The 18,443-nt window shown below is 45.5% G+C and overlaps 1 non-coding gene across 1 annotated transcript; it reads left to right on the top strand.

Moving 5' to 3' along the window:
• The first annotated feature begins 17,511 nt into the window (after positions 1-17,511).
• Positions 17,512-17,703, top strand: LOC116972657. Its single transcript, XR_004411856.1, has one exon. It is a non-coding gene; the product is annotated as a U2 spliceosomal RNA (small nuclear RNA).
• The last annotated feature ends 740 nt before the right edge of the window (positions 17,704-18,443 follow it).

Genomic DNA, 18,443 nt, shown 5'->3' with positions numbered 1-18,443 from the left:
TTTTGAGCTGTCAGGCAGATGACACCAAACAACATCACTGAGAGAATGCCGGTGGCAATGCCGAGGGCCGCGACAGTGCTAGGATCACAAGGGTGGAGGGGAAGAGAGAGCGGGAATGCAGAAGTTACATGAAATTGGAGAAATCAAAATTCATACCACTGGGTTGTAAGCTGCCAAAGCAAAATATGAGGACCTGTTCTTCCCATTTGCGTGTGGCCTCACACCGACAATGGGAGGAGGCCCAGGACAGAAAGGTCAGTGTGCGAATAGGAAAGGGAGTTAAAATGTTTGGCAACAGGGAGATCGCATAGACAAGGCAGACTGAGCTTAGGTGTTCAGCGGAATGATCGCCCAGTCTGTGCTTGATCTCGCTGATATGCAGAAGTCCACATCGAGCAGAACGGATAGAGTAGATGTGGTTGGAGGAGGTGCAAGTGAACTTCTACCTCACCTGAAAGGATTGTCAGGTTCCCTAGATGAGATCGAGGGAGGTGGTAAAGGGACAGGTGCTGCATCTCCTGCGTTTGCAGGGGGAAGTACCTTCGGGTGGAAAGGGATTAGAGCACCAGGGAGTTCTGGAGGGAGTGATTGTGTGGTCTATGATCCTTTACATCACAGCAAGGCCAGCAAGTCTCATGAAGCTTTGAGCATATCGAGCAAAGAAGAATGTGCTGAGCTAATTTGGAAAACAGCTGGGATATTGGAGGTAGAGGAGGATGAATTCTATTATCATCTTAATTTTCCAACTCAGTCACATATTTTGATGCCCTTGCTAATTCATCATATTCTAATTCCTCTCTCATAACATCCCACACCACTCCCACCCATCAACAAATCAATCAACCGCTGCAGATCCTGACTAAAGCTGAATCAAACTATTTTAGTGTCCATAATTCCAAATATAATCGATGAGAATTTAATGATGCCCATTTTGTAAACAGCAAATTTTTGCTGACAACTTTAGTACATTTTGAAATAATGTGCAATTCAACATACAAATTAAAGGTAGACAGCCTGTTTTTGAGCTGGCTGAATCGCAGAGATATCTTTTGCAAAATTGTTGGCACATGGTTAGATAAACTGTCTGACTATATAATAGCAAATTGAATTGTTTTTTGTACAAATAGAATGAATAGCTCCTACCATCAACCACATTTAGCATTTGTGATGAGGGAAGATGGTTTTGAAGCTGACAGCATTGTCAGAAATATGTTTGATAGATGCAGGACGAAGGTTTCGAGCTTGATGGGTGCTGTATAGATAACAACGGAATTGGAAGGGTTGCACTTGAATGGACAAGGCCTAGGCACTTAATGCTGGATGTTTGTGGAAGAAATTAATTTAGAGGGGAATTAAACAAAAATGAAAAGCGTAGACTTTGCAGATTTGCTTCAAGATACTTTATTGCATGATATCATGGAGAGATTGTTTTTGTTAGATACAACTATACGAAAATACACTATGTACTACATGGGTACCAATTATTTCATTAGTCATAACATACTTTTTCTTTGTCAATCTTATTCAACAACAGATGGTTAATACAAGTCAAACACAATACAAGGGAATCTTGACATTATTCTATCTCACCTTTCAGGTGGACCGCACCATCATCCCCTCTCTGAGCCAATCATAAGCTCCCCATTTACTGCACTTAGTGGTAAGGAGCGCGGGTAACACACTGCTGAGAGAAACAAGCTTCCTTATCTCTGTCTACGATTTCATAATCATAATTTTAAGACCCTCCTGGTGGGGGGTGGAGGTGTAGAGTGACTGGACATCCATGGTGAAGATGAGGGAATGGGGGCCTGGAAAACGGAAGTCATGGAGGAGCTGAAGAGCGTGTGAGGTGATAGGAGGGGATTTGACCAGGGGGATAGAATGGAGTCGAGGTATGTGGAAATAAGTTCGGTGGGACAAGAGCAAGCAGAAGCAATGGGCCTGCCAGGCCAGTCAGGTTTGTGGATTTTGGGGAGAAGGTAAAATCGGGCCGTGCAGGGCTGGGGAACAATGAGGTTGGAGGCTGGGGAGGGCAGGGAGCCGGAAGCGATGAAGCCAGTGAGAGTGTTTGAGATAATGGCCTGGTGCTTGTCTGCGGGGTCATGGTTCAAGGATAAGTAGGAGGAGGTGTCTGAGAGTTGGCGCCTGGCCTCAGACCGATAGAGATTAGCGCGTCAGACTACCACGGCACCTCCCTTGTTGGCAGGTTTGATCACCCAGTCTGGGTTGTTGCAGAGTAGGTGGAGGGCCGTACGTTCAGGGGGGGAGAGGTTAGAGTGAGAAAGGGGAGTGGAAAAGTTGAGGTGGTTGATGTCCCGTTGGCAGTTTAAAATTAAAAGGTCTAAAGTAGGTAGAAGGCCTTGAGGAGGAGTCCAAGAGGAGGGGGTCCATTGGAGACGGAAGAAGCAGATTCCTTCCCATGGAAAACGCTTGGATGCGGAGGCGACGAAAGAAGAGCTCCACATCGTGGCGGACACGGAACGCATTGAGGTGGGGATGGAGGGGAACAAAGGTGAGGCCTCTGCTGAGGACAGACCGTTCGGTATCAGAGAGAGGGAGGTCAGGGGGAATGGTAAACATTCGGCAAGGATGCGGGTTGAGGCCGGAGGAAGGCAGGTGAGTGGACGGAGGCCGAGGCAATGTCTGATAGGGGGGTGGTAGGTGGTGAGGAACGAGGAGGGGGTATGAGGACTATAGTGAGAGTGGGCAGGAGCTAGGGTCACATGGTACAAGGGGGAGGGGGAAATCCCAGTGGAACAACCACTGTAGTTCCCTGTAGGTGGGGGGGGGGGGGTGGGGGGGGGGGGGGGTGGAGCGCACTGGGACCCAGTCCCCGTAGTGTGAGAGTCTGCAGTGTGGAGACTTCAGGCCCGATGCTGAGCCAAGGACTATGTTAAGTTGACGGCTGCGGCCTGCTGGTGGGCGGTGGAGTGGCGAGGGTCGCTAGAGTCACTGGTGGAGGCCCGCAGGGAGTGGAGTCCGGGTCAGCGGGTGAAACGTTGGAAGTCCCCGTCAGCGGATGGCCGGTGAGGCGGCGAGGGTCGGCGGTCCCAGTGAGGTGGCGATTGTCGGAAGTAACGGTGAGGCAGGGAGGGTTGGCGTTATCGGTGAGGCGGCGATAGTCGTAGGTATCGGTGAGGCAGCGAGGTTCGGCATCATCGGTGAGTAGGTGAAGGTCGGCGGCAGCAGCCACATGGGGTCGGCGACCGCAGCATCTTCGGTGTCCAGGCCTGAGATCGGTCAGGGAGGCGGTGAGTGTTGGTGCTGTTCCTCATGGCAAATATGGCATTGTGGGACTGGGCCTGGTGGTGTTCGGGCAGGTGGCGCGGGCCAGCGTTGGGGACCGGGGCCTGCAGGTGGTCGAGTCGCGGAGTGTCGGTGGCTGGAGCGGTCTGGAGGCGGGCGAGTTTACGGTCCTTGGTGGAGTCCAAGTGGGCCAGGAATGGTTTGTTGAAGGCATGGACCTGCCGCTGGATAAAGTAGTACATTAAATATGTCAGAACTTTAACTTGTTTCTTCATTGATCTTGACTGTCAATGACAATATTTTGACAGGTCCAATGTAATCTTTATTCACAGATGGTGAGGATTGCAAACATACCTAATGGTATAAATGGCACAAAGGTTCTTTAGATGCAGAAAAAGCATTTGACCAAGTGGAAAGGGAATATCTCTTCACAGTATTGCAAAAATTCCAACTAGGAGAAAATTTTATTTCATGGATAAAGTTGTTATATAACAATCCGACTGCCAGAGTACTGAAGAATTAAACTCTCTCACCTGGATTTCAATTATCCAGGGGCAATAGACAAGGGTGTGCTTAATCACCAATGTTATTTGCCCTTGCTATAGAACCCTTGGCTGGAAATGTAAGAGACAATAGACAATAGGTGCAGGAGTAGGCCATTTGGCCCTTCGAGCCAGCACTGCCATTCAATGTGATCATGGCTGATCATCCCAAATCAGTACCCCGTTCCTGCCTTCACCCCATATCCCCTGACTCCGCTATTTTTAAGACCCTATCTAGCTCTCTCTTGAAAGCATCCAGAGAACCTGCCTCCACCGCCCTCTGAGGCAGAGAATCCCACAGACTCACCACTCTCTGTGAGAAAAAGTGTTTCCTCGTCTCCGTTCGAAATGGCTTACTCCTTATTCTTAAACTGTGGCCCCTGGTTCTGGACTCCCCCAACATCGGGACCATGTTTCCTGCCTCTAGCATGTCCAAACCCTTAACAATCTCATATGTTTCAATATGTTCCCCTCTTATCCTTCTAAACTCCAGAGTGTACAAGCCCAGCTGCTCCATTCTCTCAGCATATGACAGTCCCAACATCCCGGGGATTAAACTTGCAAACCTACGCTGCACTCCCTCAATAGCAAGAATGTCCTTTCTCAAATTAGGGGACCAAAACTGCACACAATATTCCAGGTGTGGTCTCACTAGGGCTCTGTACAACTGCAGAAGGACCTCTTTGCTCCTATATCTGATTCATCTTGTTATAAAGGCCAACATGCCATTCGCTTTCATCACTGCCTGCTGTATCTGCATGCCTTGCGGTAGCCCACACGTCAGCCATTCTGAAAGGGACCCGTTAATCCCTACTCTTTGTTTCCTGTCTGCCAACCACTTCTCTATCCATGTCAGCACACAGATTTATTTATTGCTCATATTTATGTCGCTCTTCTAGGGAGATGCTAACTGCATTTCGTTGTCTCTGTACTGTACACTGCACAATGACAATAAAGTTGAATCTGAATCTGAATCTGAATCTGAATCTACCCCCAATACCATGTGCCCTAATTTTGCCCACTAATCTCCTTTGTGGGACCTTATCAAATCCTTTCTGAAAGTCCACGTACACTACATCCACTGGCTTCCCCTTATCCATTTTCCCAGTTACATCTTCAAAAAATTCCAGAAGATTAGTCAAGCATGATTTCCCCTTCGTAAATCCATGCTGACTCGGACTGATCCTGTTACTGCTATCCAAATGTGCGGCTATCTCATCTTTTATAATTGATTCCAGCATCCTCCCCACCACCGATGTCAGGCTAACTGGTCTATAATTCCCTGTTTTCTCTCTCCCGCCTTTCTTAAAAAGTGGGAAAACATTAGCTACCCTCCAATCCACAGGAACTGATCCTGAGTTTATAGAACAATGGAAAATTATCACCAATGCATCCACAATTTCTAGAGCCACTTCCTTAAATACCCTGGGATGCAGACCATCAAGCCCTGGGAATTTAACAGCCTTCACTCCCATCAGTCTATCCAACACCATTTCCTGCCTAACGTGGATTTCCTTCAGATTCAGATTCAGATTCAGATTCAGATTCAACTTTAATTGTCATTGTCAGTGTACAATACAGAGACAACGAAATGCAGTTAGCATCTCCCTGGGAGTGTGACATAGAATATGATTTCAATAAATAAATCTATTTACATGTATACAGACATAGTGTTTTTCCTGTGGGAGGAGTGTCCGGGGGGGGGGTGATTGGCAGTTACCGAGGTACATTGTTGAGTAGTGTGACAGCCGCAGGGAAGTAGCTGTTCCTGGACCTGCTGATCCGGCAACGGAGAGACCTGTAGCGCCTCCTGGATGGTAGGAGGGTAAACAATCCATGGTTGGGGTGAGAGCAGTCCTTGGCGATGCTGAGCGCCCTTCGCAGACAACGCTTGCTTTGGACAGACTCAATGGAAGGGAGCGAGGAACCGGTGATGCGTTGGGCAATTTTCACCACCCTCTGCAGTGCTTTCTGGTCGGAGACAGAGCAGGTGCCATACCATACTGTGATACAGTTGGTAAGGATGCTCTCGATGGTGCAGCGGTAGAAGTTCACCAGGATCTGAGGAGACAGATGGACCTTCTTCAGTCTCCTCAGGAAGAAGAGACGCTGGTGAGCCTTCTTGACCAGAGTTGAGGTATTGTGGGTCCAAGAGAGGTCACCGGAGATGTTGACCCCCAGGAACCTGAAGGTGGAAACACGTTCCACCTCCATCCCGTTGATGTGGATGGGGGTGTGGGTGCCGCCCCTAGACTTCCTGAAGTCTACAATGAGCTCCTTGGTCTTCTTGGAGTTAAGGGCCAGGTTGTTGTCAGCGCACCATGCTGCTAGGAGCTGGACCTCCTCCCTATAGGCCAACTCATCGTTGTTGCTGATGAAGCCAATCACCGTTGTATCATCTGCATACTTGATGATGGTGTTAGTACCATGTACAGGTGTGCAGTCGTAGGTGTCACCCCAGATCCTCTGGCCACTACTATATCAGGAAGATTGTTTGTGTCCTCCTTAGTGAAGACAGATCCAAAGTACCTGTTCAACTCATCAGCCATTTCCTTGTTCCCCATAATAAATTCACCTTTTTCGGTCTTCATGGGTCCAACTTTGGTTTTAACTAATGTTTTCCTCTTCACATACCTAAATTTTATCCCGCATTAATGTCTATAATACTAAATATATTAATAATAAGATTTTGTTATATGCAGACGATGCATTATTATATATTACCAACTCCCAAGTCAGTATCCCAATATACTAAACCTCATACAACAATTCGGCTTCTTCTCAGCGTATAGAATAAGCTGGAACAAAAGTGAAATTATGCCGATAAAATCTCAAGATCCTTCACATCTCCTAAAAAATTCCCTATAGAATTGCTACAGAAAAATGTAAATATCTTGGAGTCCACGTGACTAGAAAATATCCCTCCTTATTTCAAGCAAATTTTCCACCATTAATCACCAAATTAAATGCCCTTATTCAATTTTGGAAAACACTTCCGATTTCCCTTATAGGTAGAGTAAATGCCATAAAGATGATTTTCCTTCCACGACCCCTGTACCTATTCCAATCAATACCGATTTTCCTCCCTAAAAACTTTTTTTTTTTAAACTCAACTCTGTGATTACAAACTTTATCCGGGATCATAAAACTCACAGAATTCACAAACGACATTTATGCAAACCTAAAGAAATCGGTGGACTGGCTCTCCCTAATTTTCTTCTCTATTACTGGGCAACTAATATTAAAAATTTAATTTACTGGATGGACGATACATGCCAACAAGTAAACTGGTTAAAAATGGAGAGGGAAGATTGTTTGCCTTTCAATATAGGCGCGATTCTTCTTTCTCCAATACATCTGAAGAAATCAACATGAAATAAATCAGATAATCCATAGCATCTTACAAATCTGGAAACAGTTGAAATCAATCCTTAAATTGAGAAATTTCTCTCTCCTCTTACCAATCGCCAATAATCCCTCGTTTAAACCGTCTACTTTAGACAAGGCATTTGTACAATGGGAAAGCCTAGGAATTTCAAAAGCTGGGACACCTTTATGAGAAGGGGACCTTCCTCTCATTTCAAGAATTACAGCTGAAATATCATCTGAAAGGTAGCCATTATTTCAGATATCTTCAAATACGAGACTATGTGAAAAATACACATGCAAGATTGTCACTCCATGGGTCCAGATATACTAGATGAATGCATGAACAGAAAGGTGGATTCAAATAAGTTAATATCGTATTTCTATAATACACTTTTAAATTTACATTTCCCACCATCGGAAATAATTAGGCAAGCTTGGGAAGACGAATTGGGTTTAACAATTTCAAAGGATAGTTGGGAGAAAAGTCTTCTATATATACATTACTGTTCTCTTACTGTTAGGCACTCACTAATACAATTGAAAATACTGCATAGACTCTATTATTCAAAGTCTAAATTGAACAAGATCTTTCCAAATGTCTCTCCTATTTGTGATAAATGTCTCCTCCAAGAAGCTACCATAACCCATTCTTTTGTTTCCTGTACAAAATTACAAAACTTCTGGAGGGGAAATTTTGATATATTTTCCAAAATACTTAAAACTAAATTGGATCCCGACATGAAACTGATCACACTCGGTATGTCAGAGGCCTGTTCTGAGCTAACGATATTTCAAAGACGTTTCCTTAACTATGGCCTGATAACGGCGAAAAAATTAATACTTAATTTTTGGAAACAGACAACAGTCCCTACAGTGAAGATGTGGATCACAGATATGTCCGAGACATTATATTTGGAGAACATTAGGCTTGTCTTGGCGGATAAAAACAGGTCAATTTCTTAAGACATGGACACCCTTTAACGAATTCTTAAAACAATAGCATGATGCAACACAAATTTAAATTTAAATCCGATGCTGGGTTGGGTGAGGTGGGCGGCGAGGAGGACGAGGGGCAAGGTATATCTCCACCTTTCCTTTTCTTTTTTCTTAATTCTATATCTTTCTGCCACACCACTTTGGTAGTTTAGGGGACTTTCTTTTGTTCTTCTTCAATCTATCTTTTCACTTTCTACTTTTTTTCTTTCTTGGTTTCTTTTTATTTTATTTTTTTCATTTTCATAGTTTAGGTTATAAGGTTAAAAATGAAGCTGTACAATAATTGGATAATTTTAGATGCCGAATGTTTTATCTCTGTACAATTGCTTCTAATGCAAATGAATAAATACATTTTTTTTTAAATGGCACAAAGGGTACTCCAGTTGCCCAGTGGTAAGACAGGAATTGATCAGATTGAGAACAGCCACAATAGGAGCAAACTCAGAGAATTTCAAGATATTAATTTCATTTCTGGTGAGACAGGAGGACTAAAATTATAATCCATTATCTAGTCCTAAACAATAAAATACCAAATCGCTGGTTTTCGTCATAGTCTCATGAGGAATTGATATTCAAAGAAAGAAACCAATTTCAATTATGAAAGATTCTTCACTTTCAGAAAGTGTTTAGAATGAAAATCTTGTGCAATCAATTAATGTCTGAAAACAATAGACATTTGAGAAAGCCTATGACAGCAAAGAACTTTCATTTGCTTTGTGATTGCTGCTCAGAACACAGTAAAGTAGAATTGTATGGAATTGTTTTATCTGCGACAAGAGTAATGTTAGAATTGAGCTTTGTGTTTGAAGAATCAGCTGAAGTAAGATTAGCCATCATTGGAATCTCAAGTGCAGCAGAAAGCTTCCACACCAGTGAAGGCAATTGAAAGAACCTTAACTCCTTACCCTGTACAATAGTTCCTCGTCTATATTATTTGGTCTAGAAGCTCTATTGAAGTATTGCCGAGAAGCTCTGCAAAAGTACTTTCTTTTATAAATAAAGGGGACAAATTTACATTCACTTGATGGAAATACCACTGGATTGTGTGACATGACCATTTTACACTTTATTTGGTTTTGCTATCCATAAAATTGTCTCACCCATCTAGTTTCTGAGTACCCTTTATATTATGGAACATATTTTGTAACACAGACTATGGATATGGTATGCGTGTGTGTGTGTGTGATAAAGAGGACAGTTTTAATCACATACTATATCTTCAGAATGATGTGGGAGAAAATGGTGATTGAGGCAAAGGGTGGGGTGTTGTTTCAAGGTTAAGAAAGGATTATTTTTATAACAAAATAACAAAAAGATTTGCCTCCTTAATTTGTTCTTGCCTCTGGACATTAACATTTCATCGTTAAATCAGTACTAATTAACAGAGAAGGTTTCTGACCTAATATCAGTTGGTGACCTAGGGTTAGATAGTGCCGATTTCCTGAGGGTGCATCTGTACATGCCTTACCTGTAACCACTATCACCTTTAAAAGCAGTGATTCAGATAACCCATTTATATCCATATTAAAGGTTCTTGTGATACAGCATTAATAGTGAGATTAAACGAGAGCTTACCAGTTTGAAGTTTGATCTGTATTTTATGAGGAGTTACGATGAGGGATTACGTGAAGAACCCGCTCAGTGCGCAGGCGCGGCATACTTCCAAGCAGCGGTGTGGAATCACAGATAGACACAGTTATTTTGAAGTAAACATAGTAAAGATAAGGAGACATCAATTTATTAGTTTGATCCATATAATGAGGGTGGGAGCGGAGGGCACGTAATCCCTCATCGTAACTCCTCATAAAATACAGATCAAACTTCAAACTGGTAAGCTCTCGTTTAATCTCACTATTTTACTTCGGAGTCACCGTGTAACAGTTTCATTTCACTCACTGCCGAAGTTTTTGAGGGAGGAAGTGTTATCGTAATGAACCAATGAGTCTATTTGTAGAAAAACACAATGGTATTTTTTAAACAATAACAACAAAGAATTAAGTTGCTCCCCTGGGCTTAAATTAAATATTTGCAGTTCGTAAATCTTTACTGCAAATAAACCAGGTTTTGCCAACGGCTTATTATAAAATTTCTGAACGGTCTTTTCCCTTCCCACCATCCTGCTGTAGCCAGGATGTGGTCTATAGGCATGTCCATTCTTTAGCCGTCGACATGGATGCTGCCCTGGTGGAATAAAATTTGTACATGTTAGTGTTTATCCCAGAAGTTTCTAGCACCTGCTTGAGCCATCTCGCAATGGTTTGGCTCGTACCCCACCATAAGGTTTTTGTGACTGACCCACAAGGCTTTTCATCTCCCTCGAATATTCTGGTTGTGTCTATGTAGGATAGTAGGTGGGTCATGGCACATAACCGTGGTTCTGGTGGGTAAGCCATGACTGGATTAGGTGTTCCTGGTCTGCTCTGTTTGACCAGTCGCTGGATAACGACAGATCTGGTCTGGAGCTGTGATCATGTTGTCCAGTCGCAATAGGTGTAGTGACTGGACCCTCTGAGCGGATACAAGTGCCATCAACATGAGCGTCTTTAGTGTAGCTTGCTCGAGACCGGGGGATCTGGCTGGTGGCCATTCCCTGAGATATGTCAGGACCACACTGATATCCCAAATATGGGTATACCTGGGCTTAGGGCTTGATATTGTAAATGCCCTTCATCAGTTTTACCACCAGTGGATGGGATCCCATCGCCTGTTGTCCTGCCGCTGGTTTGAGATAAGCAGAAAGAGCACTCTGCGCTGTGTTGATGGCACTGTAGCTGATCCCTACATCGTGGTGTAGATGGCCAGGAACTCCAGTATGTTGGTGGCTGTGGCTGTTGCGTATGTTGTCCCTGTTTCCTGGCAGTACTTCTCCCTTTTTTGATGCTGGTTAAGTACTGCCTCTTGGTGGATGTTCGAAGGGATGCCGACATGGTGGTGATGGTTTGTTTGGACAATCCCAGTTCCAGGTAAGGTCTGTTCAAACTTGCAACCCAGGCGTTTAATTTTCTCATGGCATGGGTGTTTAGCTTACCTGGTAGGTAAGTAGCTGATAGCCAAATATGTCTTTCGACATACCATTGCCAAATCATGTTGACCAATTTGTCGCATGATAATGATTTTATGCCACCCATATGGTTAATATAAGCCATCACCGTAGTATTTATCAATTTGTAACCGAACATGCAAGTGCTGCATATTAGTTAAATATGCTTTTAAACCATAAAAGGCGCCCAACATCTCTAGATAGTTAATGCCCAGTGTAAGTAGTAATGATGACTCTAGTTTAGTCCATCTACCACTTGTGCTGGATATGGAGTTAGTCGCTCCCCAGCCTTGAGCACTGGCATCTGTTTGAATAACTAAAGTAGGGTTAGTGATAAAGATAGGGCTGAAACTATGCCAAACGTTTTCTGCCCACCACTGTAGCTCTGATATTGCTTCAGTGGGTAAGTTCATGACACGATCATAGTGACCTGTATGTCGTTTTATTGCCCGTACCTTTGCTCTCTGTAAATTTTTTGATAGTGCAAAGGTCCGAATTGTGTAGCCGGATATGCTGCTACCATTTCCCCAATTACTCTTGCTACTTGTCGAATAGTTGGTCGCTCGTTGACCATTAATTTGTTGCATGATTGTGCTAATTCAACCATTTTTGCCTTTGGCAAGGTAACAGTCATATGGACTGAGTTAATTGTGAAGCCCAGGTAGTCCATGATAGTGGATGGCTTCAACTTAGGTTTATCTGGATGTAGGACGAACCCCAGAGTTTCGAGGAGCTGTTTTGTAGCTGATACTGCTGCCACAGCCAATTCCATCGTTTTCCCTACTATCAGAATATCCTCCAGATATGCCATGACAATATGTTTTTGTTTTCTTAGTATTGCCATGGCTGGGTTCAATATTTTGGTGAATAATCTTGGGCTGAAGTTCGCCCATTGGGCAATGCTTTGTACCATCCAGATAAATTTTAGGTATCTGTGATGATCCTTGTATATGGGTACTCGATAGTAAGCATCTTTAAGATAAATGCTTGCCATGAAGTGTCCTTTGGAATTCAGTTGTTTGGCAGTAACATATGTCTCCATTTTGAAATGTATATACTTAACAAATTTGTTTAGTGATGTTAAGTCAATGATGATGCGACAGACACCATCTTTTTTGGTTTTAGTGAATATATTCGATACAAATTCCAAAGGTTCATGTTTGGTCTTTTCGATGACCCCCTTTGTGATAAGTCTCACCAGTTCAGCTTGTCCCTCACATTTCTCTTTGACGGAGGGAGAAATACCCTTTGGGGCCATTGTTGAACTGGCGGCGTTTTTTATGACATGAATTGTATTTTATATCCTGTAATGTTGTTGAGTATATACTTGTCACTCGTGACAATACCCCATGCTTCTTTAAACAAGTGTAATCTCCCCCCTGTTAATAAAGCACCCTTATTCTCTATATGCTGGTAGGGACCAGACCCACCTACCACCATGGTTATTGGCGATTCTGTTTCTTCATTTTCCTGAAGATTTTGTTCTGATGTGCTGGCGATGTTGGGGGGAGGCGCATTTTCCAGAGGGTCCGCTGCGGGCCCTGATCTAAAAGATCTTTGGGGATAATGTGCAGACCCCAATCGTTCACCAGTCCCATATTGCGGACGTCGACTGGTGGATGCCGTGGGGTGCTGCCGCTTGGGTATCGGAGGTCTTGGTTTGCTCGTCCCGGGGCCTGCCCTCATTAGGCCGAAGGTTTTTGATGCTTCCTGCATCTCCTTCAGTTTTTTAGTGAAATCTTTCCCAAATAGCAGCGCGTCCGTCTCCGCAGCTGGGGCTTTACACAAGCCAGCAAATTTGGGATTGAGGGCAGGTCTTATGTTTCCCTCCGGAGATTGTTGATCTCAAATTGTGTGGTACACATTAATGCCAGCACATCCTGCTGGCAGGTATCCATCTCCGTGGTCTCCACGGAACGAGCAAAGGCTGTGATGGCCGACGTCAGGAGCCTTAGGATCCGCTGTAGCTTGAGTTCTTGGGTCCGGATGTGTGACCCACATGCCCCCAGATTTGGCTGTTGACACTTTTTACTTTGAGGGCCTCACCGTTTTCTGGTGCTGTGTTGTTTCAGCACCTCAACGAGCACCTTTTCCAGTAATGGTTGATGCTGGCCGCCATTCTTGGTTCCAGCGGTGCTCCAGCCCGTGGGGTTGCTACAAGCGGTCCATCACACCCAACAGCTCTTCATGTTCCTGCACCCCTGGCATACTCCCGAATTCGTCCGCCTGCCCCTGTTCCAGACCAGCCCAGCCCTGGTCACCAATGCTAGCCTCCAGTAATGAGGGAGCAGAGGGCAGTGCATGAAGCACTGTGGAGGGGGTGCCTGACCTCCCTCCGCGAGAGCGCTCTTTCTGCGCATCTCGCTGGAGCTGCTCCAATTGCTGTTGGATGCAGCTCAGGCGGCTGTCTCTCCTCCATTTAGGTGGAGACATGTCCCCGTCCGACGAATCGGACGCCACCGGCCGGATGCCTGTTCGGATGGCTAGACATCCAGCCCGCAGTTCAGGTACTAGCGGGACTGGGCTTGGCGCGGTGATGGGGATAGCGGAGCGCCCGGTAATTGTTCCTACCGCCTGTTGCTGCCCCCCCTGCAATGGAACGCTCCTCCGCTGGAGTCGAGCGGGGGACAGGTTCTTCTGGAGCTTTTGTGCCTTGTAGTTGCGGGAGCGCCCCTCAAGCAGCGCGTCTCGCAGGCACCTGCTCCGTGAGCCGCTCCAGCGGCACAGGCGGCTCTCTCTCCCCCCGTGCGGGTGGAGAGACGTCCCGTCCGACATCGGGAACACCTGCCGGATGCCTCTCGAGTGGCTATGCGTCCAGCCTGCTGCTCAGGTACTAGCGGGCTGGCCTCGGCACGGTGTCGGGGAATTACGGAACACCGGGTAACGCTCCTACCGCCTGTTGCTGCCCCCCTCCCCGACGGGAAAACGGGGGACAGTTTTGTTCCAGAGCCTTTTTCTCTGCCTGTAAAAAACACAAGCAGTAAAAGGCTCACCTGTAAAAGAAAACCCGACCTCAGGGTACTCACCTGACGGTCCGGTTCATCCTGTAACGGGAGAGCCTAATTCCCGTGGCAGCCGCTGTTGCACTGCTGGCGTAATGCCGCGCCTGCGCACTGAGCGGGTTCTTCACGTAGTCACTCACGTGACTCTGAAGTAAAATTGGAATGTCCAGCCCCACCTAAGCTTCTCCTCCTGCTATGCCTGCCAAACTGAAGAAGGTTTTGGCCCGAAACGTTGCCTATCTCCTTCGCTCCATAGATGCTGCTGCACCCGCTGAGTTTCTCCAGCAGTTTTGTGTACTATCAACTTCAATATATCTTGCTAGATATAGGGTTAAGATCCAGCAGACCAAGTCACTCCTCCAACCTTAACATCCATCCTTTTGCAGTGTCATTATTCCCATTATTTCTGGAAGTCAAAATTGGAACATGCACACAATGCCTGAAATGCTTTCAATTCGTAGGTTTCCTCATCCAGGAAAATTGCAAATTCACCATCTGCTTCAACACCCCCAAGTTAAAATCCAACAGTAAGGTATCTTAAACCAGCTAAAGTAAATACCACGTTACGCATCCTGAAATCTAGTTTTTTAACATTCGTAGAAAAATCATATGCACGTTTCTATAATCATAGAAATTATTTGTTTTCAGGGAGCAAACAAAGTAATCCTTTTTATCTGTTCCAAAGTATTACAAAAATGGCATTTTGAATTACAAAAATGTTCCCAATGTTGGGCGAGTCCAGAACCAGGGGCCACAGTCTTAGAATAAAGGGGAGGCCATTTAAGAGTGAGGTGAGAAAAAATAAATTCACCCAGAGAGTTGTGAATTTATGGAATTCCCTGCCACAAATCACTGGATGGATATAAGAAAGAGTTAGACAGAACTCTAGGGGCTAGTGGAATCAAGGGATATGGGGAGAAGGCAGGCACGGGTTATTGATTGGGGACGATCAGCCATGATCACAATGAATGGCAGTGCTGGCTTGAAGGGCCGAATGGCCTCCTCCTGCACCTATTTTCTATGTTTCTATGTTTCTATGAAATAAATGGTAGATTCCAGGAAAATGTAAATGGTATTGTGTTATTAATTTCTATATTCCTTATAAACGTTCAGTCTTGATGCAGGGTGTCAACCTGAGTTATCTACTGCTTGATTTGAGTACTTTCAGATGTATAATTTTACTTCGGAGTCACGTGAGTGACTACGTGAAGAACCCGCTCAGTGCGCAGGCGCGCCATTACGCCAGCAGTGCAACTGCGGCAGCGGGAGAGCCTAAGCGCTCCCGCAACAGAGAAACGGACCGTCAGGTGAGTATCCTGAGGTCGGGTTTCTTTTACAGGGGAGCCCCTTTTTCTGCTTGTGTTTTACAGGCAGAGAAAAAGGCTCTGGAACAAAACTGTCCCCCGTTCAAGGAGGAACGTTTCCCGTCGGGGGGAAGGGGGGCAGCAACAGGCGGTAGGAGCGACCCGGTGTTCCGCTATTCCCCGACACCGTGCTGATCCCAGCCCGATAGCGGGCTGGATGTATAGCCACCCGAAGATGCATCCGGCAGGTGTTCCCGATTTGGGACGGGACGTCTCTCCACCCGCACGGGGGGAGAGAGAGCCGCCTGAGCCGCTGGAGCGGCTCTCGGTGCAGGTGCCTGCGAGACGCGCTGCTTGAGGGGCGCTCTCGCTTCTACAAGGCACAAAAGCTCCAGAAGAAGGCGGTAGGAACATTTACCGGGCGCCCCGCTATCCCCACACCGCGCCGAAGCCAGTCCCGCTAGTGCCTGAGCTGTGGGCTGAATGTTCAGCCATCCGAAGAGGCATCCGGCCGGTGGCTTCCGACTTGTCGGAGGGGACGTCTCTCCACCCGCATGGGAGAGAGACAGCCGCCTGAGCCGCTGGAGCGGCTCCTGGAGCAGGTGCTCCTGCGAGACACGCTACGTGAGGGGCAGTCTCGCTGGAGGGTTCAGGCATACCCTCCACAGTGCCTAGGCACTGCCCATCGCTTCCTCCTTAGTGTGGTTAGCTTTGGGGTGACCAGTGGCTGGGCTGGTCATGAAGAGGGGTCACTGGCTGAACAATATCGGGAGTATGCTTGAGGTACAGGATCAGGAAGAGCTGCTGGGTGTGGCCGCTATGTGGCTCCACCACTAGCGAGATGGCTTTTCAGTCTCAACTGATGGCCAGCTTACTACCTGTCTTTTCCAAAAAACCTCTCCAAGACAGGTAGCCATGAGGCATTGGTTTTATCACGCCTCCCCTAAATTGCATTTACTCAAAGTGCCCGCCATTATTGGGGGATACATTGAGCAGCGCATCTAACCTAAATATTTTAAAAATGCATTTGGTACCCTGACGTCGGCTATCATGTCCACCTGCTCATTCCAGAAGGGCAGGGTAGTATGGCAAAACACCTGACCCTACTGTTCAACGGTATACCTCATAACTTCTGAAATGAACTCACAAACCTGCCCTCAATCTATGAAATTAACAGGACTATGAGAACGCCGACCTCACAAGCACAGATCCTGCTACCTGGCACTTACCAAACCAGTCCTAAAAAACTGGACGAAGTGTTCAAACTATTCGGCACAAGAGGGCAGAGTCTGGAATGAGCACCACACTAAACCAGACAGCAGTACCTCCACGTGTCCACCAGGGGTGTCTACCTCATGGTACTGGTGAAAGCTCGGGGACCTGCATGCTAAACCCGTAGCATTTTAGGCCACGGCCCAGAGCAGGCCCCAGGGGAAAATGCGCCACCCCCCCAACAAACATCGTCCCTACAAGAACAAGGAACCAGAAACCGAAGAAAACAACAATGAAGACAGATAAGTATGGTTCCTACCATCACATAAAGGTTAAGGGTTGTACTAACAAGGGGTGGATGAATCACGCCTGGTTAGGAAGCTATCACTCTTGGTAGTTATATACCAAAAAATAAATACAAGGGGAATAGAATTAATATCTTGCCACCAATTCAGCAAGCACCCCAAGGGGTCTACCCTCCCACGATGGTGAATGTCGCACCATCGTTGATAAACCACTTGAGTATTTCACCAGGTATACCCATTCATGGGATTTGTAACTACTACCATGATCCAAGGATACTTTATGGTAGACATCGACCTTGAAGATGCACACTATTCAGTACCTTCTCATATAAGTTTCGGATATACCGCAATTACCTGGATGGAGTAACCATGATGAGCGTTGCGGCATTTAAGTCAAAGTTATCCAGATTCAACTAGCCCTGACACTTAGAAACATTCCGTCATGGCATGTCTATATATTAACGACAAACTATCCTTGGATACAGCTTTAGCTGCATCGCTTCTCGGCCTTTTGGCTAAGATCAAGTGTAGTATCTGTTCTTATCAGTTTAATAATCTGATACGGCCCTTATCTAGGGACCATATATTAAATTGAATTTTGGAACAGGGAGATGGAATAGGGGCTTGCTCCGTCCACTCCACGCATCGACCCAGTATTGCAGTGCCTCTGGGAACGGTGCACAAAATATATATCCAGATATTTACGTTGACCATCCACAACGTTGTTATCTGGTATTCATTAAGACTATCAGTCATGGTGCATTAACCACCAATCAACTACGTGGCAAAGTAATTGGGATATAGCAGCATTACCAGCTACTGAACTTTGTACCTTTCCTGTGAGCTGAGATACTAGTGTTCAAAACTATCTCCATACCTGTAATATGGGGGCAAATGGATTAATCTGTAGTGTTATCATGGAATTTATCGGCAGGAAGGATTATGGTTGTACACTTCCACCTGTTTTGAGTAACATCTTATGTGTCCTGATGTGTTACTGAGCTTGTAATACTTAATGCCAATATGAATTGACTTAAACATGTTATATATTAACTTACTTAATTCTAGTGAAGCATTTGCTCAGTAATCCACCAAATTTGCATGTTCGTTTATAAGATAACAACATCAGTGGTGGCATATGCCAAACCACTTGGGCGGAGAACATCGATATTAGGTGACAATTTATTAACAATTGGAAACCGTATGTCGTCAAACATGTTTGACCATCAGTAACTCACCTATCAGGTGAGCTAAATACTGTAAACATACATTTAAACCAAAAATATTTGCTGAAATCACTAAGCAATATGGACACCAGATGTCGATTCCTTATATCCAATTAAATCACCACGTACTAACTTACGTCACATGAAACCAATCTCAAGGCAGCGGCAATGGAGACATTCCCGCGTATTGAGGGGTAGGGG

The sequence above is a fragment of the Amblyraja radiata genome, chromosome 4 (assembly GCF_010909765.2).
Source record: "Amblyraja radiata isolate CabotCenter1 chromosome 4, sAmbRad1.1.pri, whole genome shotgun sequence".
Lineage (NCBI taxonomy): Eukaryota > Metazoa > Chordata > Chondrichthyes > Rajiformes > Rajidae > Amblyraja > Amblyraja radiata.
The sequence above is the reverse complement of the archived record's forward strand: the minus strand, read 5'-3'. Positions and strand labels throughout refer to the sequence as shown.